Raw genomic sequence first — 9,798 nt, 5'->3', positions numbered from 1 at the left:
TAACAGTCCTGTGAGTACATCGATAAGAAAAAGGAAATGCGTACAGCACACGGTATTCCCAGGCGGTCACCCGTCCAAGTACTAACCGTGCCCTACTGAGCTTAACTACGGTGATCGGACGAGAACCGGTGCTTTCTCAGTGGTATGGCCGTAGACGACAGAACTGTGTAAGAAATAGATTTTATATAACAGTCCTGTGAGTACTTCGGTAACAAAAAGGAAATGCCTACAGCACACGGTATTTCCAGGCGGTCACCCGTCCAAGTACTAACCGTGCCCTAATGAGCTTAACAACTACGGTAATCGGACGGGAACCGGTGCTTTCTCAGTGGTATGGCCGTAGACGACAGAACTGTGTAAGAAATAGATTTTATATAACAGTCCTGTGAGTACTTCGGTAACAAAAAGGAAATGCCTACAGCACACGGTATTCCGAAGCGGTCACCCATCCAAGTACTTACCGCGCCCTACTGAGCTTAACTTCGGTGATCGGACGAGAACCGGTGCTTTCTCAGTGGTATGGCCGTAGACGACAGAACTGTTTAAGATCTATCTATTATATAACAGTCCTGTGAGTACCACGATAACAAAAAGAAAATGCCTACAGCACACGGTATTCTCAGGCGGTCACCCATCCAAGTACTAACCGTGCCCTAATGAGCTTAACTACGGTGATCGGACGAGAACCGGTGCTTTCTCAGTGGTATGGCCGTAGACGACAGAACTGTGTAAGAAATAGATTTTATATAACAGCCTGTGAGTACTTCGATGACAAAAAGGAAATGCCTACAGCACACGGTATTCCTAAGCGGTCACCCATCCAAGTACTTACCGTGCCCTACTGAGCTTAACTTCGGTGATGCGACGAGAACCGGTGCTTTCTAAGTGGTATGGCCGTAGACGATAGAACTGTGTAAGATCTATCTATTATATAACAGTCCTGTGAGTACTTCGATGACAAAAAGGAAATGCCTACAGCACACGGTATTCCCAGGCGGTCACCCATCCAAGTACTAACCGCGCCCTACTGAGCTTAAATTCGGTGATCGGACGAGAACCGGTGCTTTCTAAGTGGTATGGTCGTAGACGACAGAACTGTTTAAGATCTATCTATTATATAACAGTCCTGTGAGTACCTCGATAACAAAAAGGAAATGCCTACAGCACACGGTATTCCCAGGCGGTCACCCATCCAAGTACTAACCGTGCCCTACTGAGCTTAACTACGGTGATCGGACGAGAACCGGTGCTTTCTCAGTGGTATGGCCGTAGACGACAGAACTGTGTAAGAAATAGATTTTATATAACAGTCCTGTGAGCACTTTGGTAACAAAAAGGAAATGCCTACAGCACACGGTATTCCGAAGCGGTCACTCATCCAAGTACTTACCGCGCCCTACTGAGCTTAACTTCGGTGATCGGACGAGAACCGGTGCTTTCTAAGTGGTATGGCCGTAGACGATAGAACTGTGTAAGATCTATCTATTATATAACAGTCCTGTGAGTACTTCGATGACAAAAAGGAAATGCCTACAGCACACGGTATTCCCAGGCGGTCACCCATCCAAGTACTAACCGCGCCCTACTGAGCTTAACTTCGGTGATCGGACGAGAACCGTTGCTTTCTAAGTGGTATGGCCGTAGACGATAGAACTGTGTAAGATCTATCTATTATATAACAGTCCTGTGAGTACTTCGATGACAAAAAGGAAATGCCTACAGCACACGGTATTCCGAAGCGGTCACCCATCCAAGTACTTACCGTGCCCTACTGAGCTTAACTTCGGTGATGGGACGAGAACCGGTGCTTTCTAAGTGGTATGGCCGTAGACGATAGAACTGTGTAAGATCTATCTATTATATAACAGTCCTGTGAGTACTTCGATGACAAAAAGGAAATGCCTACAGCACACGGTATTCCCAGGCGGTCACCCATCCAAGTACTAACCGCGCCCTACTGAGCTTAACTTCGGTGATCGGACGAGAACCGGTGCTTTCTAAGTGGTATGGCCGTAGACGATAGAACTGTGTAAGATCTATCTATTATATAACAGTCCTGTAAGTACTTCGATGACAAAAAGGAAATGCCTACAGCACACGGTATTCCCAGGCGGTCACCCATCCAAGTACTAGCCGTGCCCTACTGAGCTTAACTACGGTAATCGGACGAGAACCGGTGCTTTCTCAGTGGTATGGCCGTAGACGACAGAACTGTATAAGAAATAGATTTGATATAACAGTCCTGTGAGTACTTCGGTAACAAAAAGGAAATGCCTACAGCACACGGTATTCCGAAGCGGTCACCCATCCAAGTACTTACCGCGCCCTACTGAGCTTAACTTCGGTGATCGGACGAGAACCGGTGCCTTCTCAGTGGTATGGCCGTAGACGATAGAACTGTGTAAGGTCTATCTATTATATAACAGTCCTGTGAGTACATCGATAAGAAAAAGGAAATGCGTACAGCACACGGTATTCCCAGGCGGTCACCCGTCCAAGTACTAACCGTGCCCTACTGAGCTTAACTACGGTGATCGGACGAGAACCGGTGTTTTCTCAGTGGTATGGCCGTAGACGACAGAACTGTGTAAGAAATAGATTTTATATAACAGTCCTGTGAGTACTTCGGTAACAAAAAGGAAATGCCTACAGCACACGGTATTTCCAGGCGGTCACCCGTCCAAGTACTAACCGTGCCCTAATGAGCTTAACAACTACGGTAATCGGACGGGAACCGGTGCTTTCTCAGTGGTATGGCCGTAGACGACAGAACTGTGTAAGAAATAGATTTTATATAACAGTCCTGTGAGTACTTCGGTAACAAAAAGGAAATGCCTACAGCACACGGTATTCCGAAGCGGTCACCCATCCAAGTACTTACCGCGCCCTACTGAGCTTAACTTCGGTGATCGGACGAGAACCGGTGCTTTCTCAGTGGTATGGCCGTAGACGACAGAACTGTTTAAGATCTATCTATTATATAACAGTCCTGTGAGTACCACGATAACAAAAAGAAAATGCCTACAGCACACGGTATTCTCAGGCGGTCACCCATCCAAGTACTAACCGTGCCCTAATGAGCTTAACTACGGTGATCGGACGAGAACCGGTGCTTTCTCAGTGGTATGGCCGTAGACGACAGAACTGTGTAAGAAATAGATTTTATATAACAGCCTGTGAGTACTTCGATGACAAAAAGGAAATGCCTACAGCACACGGTATTCCTAAGCGGTCACCCATCCAAGTACTTACCGTGCCCTACTGAGCTTAACTTCGGTGATGCGACGAGAACCGGTGCTTTCTAAGTGGTATGGCCGTAGACGATAGAACTGTGTAAGATCTATCTATTATATAACAGTCCTGTGAGTACTTCGATGACAAAAAGGAAATGCCTACAGCACACGGTATTCCCAGGCGGTCACCCATCCAAGTACTAACCGCGCCCTACTGAGCTTAAATTCGGTGATCGGACGAGAACCGGTGCTTTCTCAGTGGTATGGTCGTAGACGACAGAACTGTTTAAGATCTATCTATTATATAACAGTCCTGTGAGTACCTCGATAACAAAAAGGAAATGCCTACAGCACACGGTATTCCCAGGCGGTCACCCATCCAAGTACTAACCGTGCCCTACTGAGCTTAACTACGGTGATCGGACGAGAACCGGTGCTTTCTCAGTGGTATGGCCGTAGACGACAGAACTGTGTAAGAAATAGATTTTATATAACAGTCCTGTGAGCACTTTGGTAACAAAAAGGAAATGCCTACAGCACACGGTATTCCGAAGCGGTCACTCATCCATGTACTTACCGCGCCCTACTGAGCTTAACTTCGGTGATCGGACGAGAACCGGTGCTTTCTAAGTGGTATGGCCGTAGACGATAGAACTGTGTAAGATCTATCTATTATATAACAGTCCTGTGAGTACTTCGATGACAAAAAGGAAATGCCTACAGCACACGGTATTCCCAGGCGGTCACCCATCCAAGTACTAACCGCGCCCTACTGAGCTTAACTTCGGTGATCGGACGAGAACCGTTGCTTTCTAAGTGGTATGGCCGTAGACGATAGAACTGTGTAAGATCTATCTATTATATAACAGTCCTGTGAGTACTTCGATGACAAAAAGGAAATGCCTACAGCACACGGTATTCCGAAGCGGTCACCCATCCAAGTACTTACCGTGCCCTACTGAGCTTAACTTCGGTGATGGGACGAGAACCGGTGCTTTCTAAGTGGTATGGCCGTAGACGATAGAACTGTGTAAGATCTATCTATTATATAACAGTCCTGTGAGTACTTCGATGACAAAAAGGAAATGCCTACAGCACACGGTATTCCCAGGCGGTCACCCATCCAAGTACTAACCGCGCCCTACTGAGCTTAAATTCGGTGATCTGACGAGAACCGGTGCTTTCTCAGTGGTATGGTCGTAGACGACAGAACTGTTTAAGATCTATCTATTATATAACAGTCCTGTGAGTACCTCGATAACAAAAAGGAAATGCCTACAGCACACGGTATTCCCAGGCGGTCACCCATCCAAGTACTAACCGTGCCCTACTGAGCTTAACTACGGTGATCGGACGAGAACCGGTGCTTTCTCAGTGGTATGGCCGTAGACGACAGAACTGTGTAAGAAATAGATTTTATATAACAGTCCTGTGAGCACTTTTGTAACAAAAAGGAAATGCCTACAGCACACGGTATTCCGAAGCGGTCACCCATCCAAGTACTTACCGCGCCCTACTGAGCTTAACTTCGGTGATGGGACGAGAACCGGTGCTTTCTAAGTGGTATGGCCGTAGACGATAGAACTGTGTAAGAAATATATATTATATAACAGTCCTGTGAGTACTTCGATGACAAAAAGGAAATGCCTACAGCACACGGTATTCCGAAGCGGTCACCCATCCAAGTACTTACCGCGCCCTACTGAGCTTAACTTCGGTGATCGGACGAGAACCGGTGCTTTCTAAGTGGTATGGCCGTAGACGATAGAACTGTGTAAGATCTATCTATTATATAACAGTCCTGTAAGTACTTCGATGACAAAAAGGAAATGCCTACAGCACACGGTATTCCCAGGCGGTCACCCATCCAAGTACTAACCACGCCCTACTGAGCTTAAATTCGGTGATCGGACGAGAACCGGTGCTTTCTCAGTGGTATGGTCGTAGACGACAGAACTGTTTAAGATCTATCTATTATATAACAGTCCTGTTAGTACTTCGATGACAAAAAGGAAATGCCTACAGCACACGGTATTCCCAGGCGGTCACCCATCCAAGTACTAACCGCGCCCTACTGAGCTTAACTTCGGTGATCGGACGAGAACCGGTGCTTTCTCAGTGGTATGGCCGTAGACGATAGAATTGTTTAAGATCTATCTATTATATAACAGTCCTGTGAGTACCTCGATAACAAAAAGGAAATGCCTACAGCACACGGTATTCCCAGGCGGTCACCAATCCAAGTACTAGCCGTGCCCTACTGAGCTTAACTACGGTAATCGGACGAGAACCGGTGCTTTCTCAGTGGTATGGCCGTAGACGACAGAACTGTATAAGAAATAGATTTGATATAACAGTCCTGTGAGTACTTCGGTAACAAAAAGGAAATGCCTACAGCACACGGTATTCCGAAGCGGTCACCCATCCAAGTACTTACCGCGCCCTACTGAGCTTAACTTCGGTGATCGGACGAGAACCGGTGCCTTCTCAGTGGTATGGCCGTAGACGATAGAACTGTGTAAGGTCTATCTATTATATAACAGTCCTGTGAGTACATCGATAAGAAAAAGGAAATGCGTACAGCACACGGTATTCCCAGGCGGTCACCCGTCCAAGTACTAACCGTGCCCTACTGAGCTTAACTACGGTGATCGGACGAGAACCGGTGCTTTCTCAGTGGTATGGCCGTAGACGACAGAACTGTGTAAGAAATAGATTTTATATAACAGTCCTGTGAGTACTTCGGTAACAAAAAGGAAATGCCTACAGCACACGGTATTTCCAGGCGGTCACCCGTCCAAGTACTAACCGTGCCCTAATGAGCTTAACAACTACGGTAATCGGACGGGAACCGGTGCTTTCTCAGTGGTATGGCCGTAGACGACAGAACTGTGTAAGAAATAGATTTTATATAACAGTCCTGTGAGTACTTCGGTAACAAAAAGGAAATGCCTACAGCACACGGTATTCCGAAGCGGTCACCCATCCAAGTACTTACCGCGCCCTACTGAGCTTAACTTCGGTGATCGGACGAGAACCGGTGCTTTCTCAGTGGTATGGCCGTAGACGACAGAACTGTTTAAGATCTATCTATTATATAACAGTCCTGTGAGTACCACGATAACAAAAAGAAAATGCCTACAGCACACGGTATTCTCAGGCGGTCACCCATCCAAGTACTAACCGTGCCCTAATGAGCTTAACTACGGTGATCGGACGAGAACCGGTGCTTTCTCAGTGGTATGGCCGTAGACGACAGAACTGTGTAAGAAATAGATTTTATATAACAGTCCTGTGAGTACTTTGGTAAGAAAAAGGAAATGCCTACAGCACACGGTATTCCGAAGCGGTCACCCATCCAAGTACTTACCGCGCCCTACTGAGCTTAACTTCGGTGATCGGACGAGAACCGGTGCTTTCTAAGTGGTATGGCCGTAGACGATAGAACTGTGTAAGATCTATCTATTATATAACAGTCCTGTGAGTACTTCGATGACAAAAAGGAAATGCCTACAGCACACGGTATTCCGAAGCGGTCACCCATCCAAGTACTTACCGTGCCCTACTGAGCTTAACTTCGGTGATGGGACGAGAACCGGTGCTTTCTAAGTGGTATGGCCGTAGACGATAGAACTGTGTAAGATCTATCTATTATATAACAGTCCTGTGAGTACTTCGATGACAAAAAGGAAATGCCTACAGCACACGGTATTCCCAGGCGGTCACCCATCCAAGTACTAACCGCGCCCTACTGAGCTTAAATTCGGTGATCTGACGAGAACCGGTGCTTTCTCAGTGGTATGGTCGTAGACGACAGAACTGTTTAAGATCTATCTATTATATAACAGTCCTGTGAGTACCTCGATAACAAAAAGGAAATGCCTACAGCACACGGTATTCCCAGGCGGTCACCCATCCAAGTACTAACCGTGCCCTACTGAGCTTAACTACGGTGATCGGACGAGAACCGGTGCTTTCTCAGTGGTATGGCCGTAGACGACAGAACTGTGTAAGAAATAGATTTTATATAACAGTCCTGTGAGCACTTTTGTAACAAAAAGGAAATGCCTACAGCACACGGTATTCCGAAGCGGTCACCCATCCAAGTACTTACCGCGCCCTACTGAGCTTAACTTCGGTGATAAGACGAGAACCGGTGCTTTCTAAGTGGTATGGCCGTAGACGATAGAACTGTGTAAGAAATATATATTATATAACAGTCCTGTGAGTACTTCGATGACAAAAAGGAAATGGCTACAGCACACGGTATTCCGAAGCGGTCACCCATCCAAGTACTTACCGCGCCCTACTGAGCTTAACTTCGGTGATCGGACGAGAACCGGTGCTTTCTAAGTGGTATGGCCGTAGACGATAGAACTGTGTAAGAAATAGATTTTATATGACAGTCCTGTGAGTACTTCGGTAACAAAAAGGAAATGCCTACAGCACACGGTATTTCCAGGCGGTCACCCGTCCAAGTACTAACCGTGCCCTAATGAGCTTAACTACGGTAATCGGACGGGAACCGGTGCTTTCTCAGTGGTATGGCCGTAGACGACAGAACTGTGTAAGAAATAGATTTTATATAACAGTCCTGTGAGTACTTCGGTAACAAAAAGGAAATGCCTACAGCACACGGTATTCCGAAGCGGTCACCCATCCAAGTACTTACCGCGCCCTACTGAGCTTAACTTCGGTGATCGGACGAGAACCGGTGCCTTCTCAGTGGTATGGCCGTAGACGATAGAATTGTGTAAGGTCTATCTATTATATAACAGTCCTGTGAGTACATCGATAAGAAAAAAGAAATGCGTACAGCACACGCACTGTTAGTTTCAGGGAGTTATTTTTACTCCACTCAGGGAGTAAAAACTACTCTTTGCGGTGGAGTACTTTTAAAGGAGTAATTTGAACTCCTTTATTGGAGTAAAAACTACTCCACTGAGGAGTAATTTTTTTGTTTACTCCCTTAACGGAGTAAGTTTTACTCTGCTGAGAATTAGTATCGAATGTTTATTAAAAAAAGAGTAATTTTCACTCTTGTTGGTCAAATAATGGAGTAAAAAGTACTCTTTTCTGGGAGTAATTTTAGCAGAGTGAAAACTACTCCAACTATCTGAAGTGAAAAGAGTTATTTTTACTCCAGATGGTCAAGAAATGGAGTAAAAAAGTACTCCTTTTAGGGGGTAGGTTTTGAAGAGTAAAAACTACTCCAGCCATCTCGTGTTGAAAGAGTAGTTTTTACTCCAGCTGTATCTTTTTAGAGCAGTAACAAACCACTCCAAATATATAAAATAAAGGGAGTTGTTTTTTTACTCTGAATTAGCTGAATGTAAGAAGGAAAACGATAGTCTTTATTATATAAGACAAAAGATAAAAATAATAATTTATCGTATCTATTGGTATTGAGACAAAAAACTCTACCCTGTGCCTAGGAGTTTCCTAAGATTTCCTAAGTTCGATCAAAACAACAAAATATGATTAAACTTCCTAAAAATTCGTAGGATTTCCTAGTATAAGCAGTAGACCAGAAAATGGAAATAATTTGGATAAGAAAATCTTAGGAAGAAGATTTGAAGTTCTACAATTTAGGAACTCTTAGGAAATTCTTAGGAAATCCTAAAAGAACATTTTCAATACAAGAACAGGCCTCACCATACTTGCATATATTGTCAGCTATACTACAACAATAAGAAATGTAATCAAAGACAGGCTTGGACTCGAACATAAGTTTTATGTGGTGTACTTTCAAAATTCGCTCAGAATAATTAGTACTGCATTTAAAAGAAAGATAGGTAGGGTGATAATTGTATAAAATTCTTAGATCCGATTTGAACATTATAAAATAATATATATTGTTTCTAATAGAAATGCTACTTGAGATTATAAAAAAAAAGAAGTCCCGCTTTGCAGATAGAAGACGGCTCACCAGGGCTCGTAAAACCAAAATGTACCGGGCGTCCCTCGCTTTAGTGGCCGAGAGGGGCTTGGGCCCAAGGCGCAAAATCATAACGGTCGGACGGAACCATTATCATAACCTCCAAACAGATAGCCGTTTATTCCCGTCTTTTCTACGCGTAATCCACCTTTTTTGAGGATTTGATGGCAGAACATGGATTGAAGTTAAAGGTTAGTGTGTAATGGGCTTTATAATGTGATAGGTTCAATACTAAATGTGATTTTTGCGACCAACTTCAGCATCAAATCATCGTTCGTGAGCGGATTTCTCGAACTAGACTGATATGTTTTGTGATTCTTTGTTATCTTCCAAAGCAATACTACCTTCTTATGTGTTTCTCTTATTATCTTCGCAGGACATTATGATAGAGATAGTAAAATGTGCTCGAGTTGAAAGCCAGAAAAGAAAGAAGTTTGAGGTATAAGGAATGTATCAATGCGTAAATCGCAAGAAACGAATAAAAACTTTGTAAACTTAAGTTATTCACTAATCACTGTACTTACATCTAAAGCGCCTATGCTTTATAAACTGTTACTTGAAGCACAAAATTGAATAACTTAGCTTAGTAAAAACCTAGTAATCAGTCTTGCACCTAAAATTTGTCCA

The 9,798-nt window shown here is 44.4% G+C and overlaps 1 long non-coding RNA gene, 40 other non-coding genes and 3 pseudogenes across 41 annotated transcripts; 1 reads left to right on the top strand and 43 right to left on the bottom strand.

The window, feature by feature from the left end:
- Nucleotides 1-37: 37 nt before the first annotated feature.
- LOC125565182 lies at nucleotides 38-156 on the bottom strand. The gene has a single exon (XR_007310198.1). It is a non-coding gene; the product is annotated as a 5S ribosomal RNA (ribosomal RNA).
- A 67-nt stretch (nucleotides 157-223) lies between these two features.
- Nucleotides 224-345, bottom strand: LOC125566872 (annotated as a pseudogene).
- Nucleotides 346-412: 67 nt separating this feature from the next.
- LOC125564396 lies at nucleotides 413-531 on the bottom strand. The gene has a single exon (XR_007309415.1). It is a non-coding gene; the product is annotated as a 5S ribosomal RNA (ribosomal RNA).
- A 67-nt stretch (nucleotides 532-598) lies between these two features.
- LOC125564721 lies at nucleotides 599-717 on the bottom strand. The gene has a single exon (XR_007309740.1). It is a non-coding gene; the product is annotated as a 5S ribosomal RNA (ribosomal RNA).
- A 66-nt stretch (nucleotides 718-783) lies between these two features.
- Nucleotides 784-902, bottom strand: LOC125566545. The gene has a single exon (XR_007311554.1). It is a non-coding gene; the product is annotated as a 5S ribosomal RNA (ribosomal RNA).
- A 67-nt stretch (nucleotides 903-969) lies between these two features.
- Nucleotides 970-1,088, bottom strand: LOC125566038. The gene has a single exon (XR_007311045.1). It is a non-coding gene; the product is annotated as a 5S ribosomal RNA (ribosomal RNA).
- Nucleotides 1,089-1,155: 67 nt separating this feature from the next.
- On the bottom strand, nucleotides 1,156-1,274 carry LOC125563338. The gene has a single exon (XR_007308357.1). It is a non-coding gene; the product is annotated as a 5S ribosomal RNA (ribosomal RNA).
- Nucleotides 1,275-1,341: 67 nt separating this feature from the next.
- Nucleotides 1,342-1,460, bottom strand: LOC125566237. Its single transcript, XR_007311244.1, has one exon. It is a non-coding gene; the product is annotated as a 5S ribosomal RNA (ribosomal RNA).
- A 67-nt stretch (nucleotides 1,461-1,527) lies between these two features.
- LOC125565131 lies at nucleotides 1,528-1,646 on the bottom strand. Its single transcript, XR_007310148.1, has one exon. It is a non-coding gene; the product is annotated as a 5S ribosomal RNA (ribosomal RNA).
- A 67-nt stretch (nucleotides 1,647-1,713) lies between these two features.
- Nucleotides 1,714-1,832, bottom strand: LOC125566433. The gene has a single exon (XR_007311441.1). It is a non-coding gene; the product is annotated as a 5S ribosomal RNA (ribosomal RNA).
- Nucleotides 1,833-1,899: 67 nt separating this feature from the next.
- On the bottom strand, nucleotides 1,900-2,018 carry LOC125564082. The gene has a single exon (XR_007309101.1). It is a non-coding gene; the product is annotated as a 5S ribosomal RNA (ribosomal RNA).
- A 67-nt stretch (nucleotides 2,019-2,085) lies between these two features.
- On the bottom strand, nucleotides 2,086-2,204 carry LOC125564565. The gene has a single exon (XR_007309584.1). It is a non-coding gene; the product is annotated as a 5S ribosomal RNA (ribosomal RNA).
- Nucleotides 2,205-2,271: 67 nt separating this feature from the next.
- Nucleotides 2,272-2,390, bottom strand: LOC125564896. Its single transcript, XR_007309914.1, has one exon. It is a non-coding gene; the product is annotated as a 5S ribosomal RNA (ribosomal RNA).
- A 67-nt stretch (nucleotides 2,391-2,457) lies between these two features.
- On the bottom strand, nucleotides 2,458-2,576 carry LOC125565287. The gene has a single exon (XR_007310302.1). It is a non-coding gene; the product is annotated as a 5S ribosomal RNA (ribosomal RNA).
- A 67-nt stretch (nucleotides 2,577-2,643) lies between these two features.
- Nucleotides 2,644-2,765, bottom strand: LOC125566871 (annotated as a pseudogene).
- Nucleotides 2,766-2,832: 67 nt separating this feature from the next.
- Nucleotides 2,833-2,951, bottom strand: LOC125564395. Its single transcript, XR_007309414.1, has one exon. It is a non-coding gene; the product is annotated as a 5S ribosomal RNA (ribosomal RNA).
- A 67-nt stretch (nucleotides 2,952-3,018) lies between these two features.
- On the bottom strand, nucleotides 3,019-3,137 carry LOC125564720. Its single transcript, XR_007309739.1, has one exon. It is a non-coding gene; the product is annotated as a 5S ribosomal RNA (ribosomal RNA).
- A 66-nt stretch (nucleotides 3,138-3,203) lies between these two features.
- LOC125566544 lies at nucleotides 3,204-3,322 on the bottom strand. Its single transcript, XR_007311553.1, has one exon. It is a non-coding gene; the product is annotated as a 5S ribosomal RNA (ribosomal RNA).
- Nucleotides 3,323-3,389: 67 nt separating this feature from the next.
- Nucleotides 3,390-3,508, bottom strand: LOC125565226. Its single transcript, XR_007310241.1, has one exon. It is a non-coding gene; the product is annotated as a 5S ribosomal RNA (ribosomal RNA).
- A 67-nt stretch (nucleotides 3,509-3,575) lies between these two features.
- Nucleotides 3,576-3,694, bottom strand: LOC125563337. Its single transcript, XR_007308356.1, has one exon. It is a non-coding gene; the product is annotated as a 5S ribosomal RNA (ribosomal RNA).
- A 67-nt stretch (nucleotides 3,695-3,761) lies between these two features.
- LOC125566536 lies at nucleotides 3,762-3,880 on the bottom strand. The gene has a single exon (XR_007311545.1). It is a non-coding gene; the product is annotated as a 5S ribosomal RNA (ribosomal RNA).
- Nucleotides 3,881-3,947: 67 nt separating this feature from the next.
- LOC125565130 lies at nucleotides 3,948-4,066 on the bottom strand. Its single transcript, XR_007310147.1, has one exon. It is a non-coding gene; the product is annotated as a 5S ribosomal RNA (ribosomal RNA).
- A 67-nt stretch (nucleotides 4,067-4,133) lies between these two features.
- Nucleotides 4,134-4,252, bottom strand: LOC125566431. The gene has a single exon (XR_007311439.1). It is a non-coding gene; the product is annotated as a 5S ribosomal RNA (ribosomal RNA).
- Nucleotides 4,253-4,319: 67 nt separating this feature from the next.
- On the bottom strand, nucleotides 4,320-4,438 carry LOC125565334. The gene has a single exon (XR_007310348.1). It is a non-coding gene; the product is annotated as a 5S ribosomal RNA (ribosomal RNA).
- A 67-nt stretch (nucleotides 4,439-4,505) lies between these two features.
- LOC125563336 lies at nucleotides 4,506-4,624 on the bottom strand. Its single transcript, XR_007308355.1, has one exon. It is a non-coding gene; the product is annotated as a 5S ribosomal RNA (ribosomal RNA).
- Nucleotides 4,625-4,691: 67 nt separating this feature from the next.
- Nucleotides 4,692-4,810, bottom strand: LOC125566487. Its single transcript, XR_007311496.1, has one exon. It is a non-coding gene; the product is annotated as a 5S ribosomal RNA (ribosomal RNA).
- A 67-nt stretch (nucleotides 4,811-4,877) lies between these two features.
- On the bottom strand, nucleotides 4,878-4,996 carry LOC125565503. The gene has a single exon (XR_007310517.1). It is a non-coding gene; the product is annotated as a 5S ribosomal RNA (ribosomal RNA).
- A 67-nt stretch (nucleotides 4,997-5,063) lies between these two features.
- LOC125564968 lies at nucleotides 5,064-5,182 on the bottom strand. Its single transcript, XR_007309986.1, has one exon. It is a non-coding gene; the product is annotated as a 5S ribosomal RNA (ribosomal RNA).
- Nucleotides 5,183-5,249: 67 nt separating this feature from the next.
- Nucleotides 5,250-5,368, bottom strand: LOC125564684. Its single transcript, XR_007309703.1, has one exon. It is a non-coding gene; the product is annotated as a 5S ribosomal RNA (ribosomal RNA).
- A 67-nt stretch (nucleotides 5,369-5,435) lies between these two features.
- Nucleotides 5,436-5,554, bottom strand: LOC125565898. Its single transcript, XR_007310907.1, has one exon. It is a non-coding gene; the product is annotated as a 5S ribosomal RNA (ribosomal RNA).
- A 67-nt stretch (nucleotides 5,555-5,621) lies between these two features.
- LOC125564894 lies at nucleotides 5,622-5,740 on the bottom strand. Its single transcript, XR_007309912.1, has one exon. It is a non-coding gene; the product is annotated as a 5S ribosomal RNA (ribosomal RNA).
- Nucleotides 5,741-5,807: 67 nt separating this feature from the next.
- On the bottom strand, nucleotides 5,808-5,926 carry LOC125565181. Its single transcript, XR_007310197.1, has one exon. It is a non-coding gene; the product is annotated as a 5S ribosomal RNA (ribosomal RNA).
- Nucleotides 5,927-5,993: 67 nt separating this feature from the next.
- On the bottom strand, nucleotides 5,994-6,115 carry LOC125566870 (annotated as a pseudogene).
- Nucleotides 6,116-6,182: 67 nt separating this feature from the next.
- Nucleotides 6,183-6,301, bottom strand: LOC125564393. Its single transcript, XR_007309412.1, has one exon. It is a non-coding gene; the product is annotated as a 5S ribosomal RNA (ribosomal RNA).
- A 67-nt stretch (nucleotides 6,302-6,368) lies between these two features.
- On the bottom strand, nucleotides 6,369-6,487 carry LOC125564719. Its single transcript, XR_007309738.1, has one exon. It is a non-coding gene; the product is annotated as a 5S ribosomal RNA (ribosomal RNA).
- Nucleotides 6,488-6,554: 67 nt separating this feature from the next.
- On the bottom strand, nucleotides 6,555-6,673 carry LOC125565502. The gene has a single exon (XR_007310516.1). It is a non-coding gene; the product is annotated as a 5S ribosomal RNA (ribosomal RNA).
- A 67-nt stretch (nucleotides 6,674-6,740) lies between these two features.
- LOC125566430 lies at nucleotides 6,741-6,859 on the bottom strand. The gene has a single exon (XR_007311438.1). It is a non-coding gene; the product is annotated as a 5S ribosomal RNA (ribosomal RNA).
- A 67-nt stretch (nucleotides 6,860-6,926) lies between these two features.
- Nucleotides 6,927-7,045, bottom strand: LOC125565333. Its single transcript, XR_007310347.1, has one exon. It is a non-coding gene; the product is annotated as a 5S ribosomal RNA (ribosomal RNA).
- A 67-nt stretch (nucleotides 7,046-7,112) lies between these two features.
- LOC125563335 lies at nucleotides 7,113-7,231 on the bottom strand. Its single transcript, XR_007308354.1, has one exon. It is a non-coding gene; the product is annotated as a 5S ribosomal RNA (ribosomal RNA).
- Nucleotides 7,232-7,298: 67 nt separating this feature from the next.
- Nucleotides 7,299-7,417, bottom strand: LOC125566469. The gene has a single exon (XR_007311478.1). It is a non-coding gene; the product is annotated as a 5S ribosomal RNA (ribosomal RNA).
- A 67-nt stretch (nucleotides 7,418-7,484) lies between these two features.
- Nucleotides 7,485-7,603, bottom strand: LOC125565823. The gene has a single exon (XR_007310832.1). It is a non-coding gene; the product is annotated as a 5S ribosomal RNA (ribosomal RNA).
- A 67-nt stretch (nucleotides 7,604-7,670) lies between these two features.
- Nucleotides 7,671-7,789, bottom strand: LOC125566221. Its single transcript, XR_007311228.1, has one exon. It is a non-coding gene; the product is annotated as a 5S ribosomal RNA (ribosomal RNA).
- A 67-nt stretch (nucleotides 7,790-7,856) lies between these two features.
- Nucleotides 7,857-7,975, bottom strand: LOC125564893. Its single transcript, XR_007309911.1, has one exon. It is a non-coding gene; the product is annotated as a 5S ribosomal RNA (ribosomal RNA).
- A 772-nt stretch (nucleotides 7,976-8,747) lies between these two features.
- Nucleotides 8,748-9,670, top strand: LOC125563154. Its single transcript, XR_007308166.1, has 2 exons — nucleotides 8,748-9,362; nucleotides 9,548-9,670. It is a non-coding gene; the product is annotated as an uncharacterized LOC125563154 (long non-coding RNA).
- The last annotated feature ends 128 nt before the right edge of the window (nucleotides 9,671-9,798 follow it).

Source organism: Nematostella vectensis, chromosome 5, assembly GCF_932526225.1.
Source record: "Nematostella vectensis chromosome 5, jaNemVect1.1, whole genome shotgun sequence".
Classification (NCBI taxonomy): Eukaryota; Metazoa; Cnidaria; class Anthozoa; order Actiniaria; family Edwardsiidae; genus Nematostella; species Nematostella vectensis.
The sequence above is the reverse complement of the archived record's forward strand: the minus strand, read 5'-3'. Positions and strand labels throughout refer to the sequence as shown.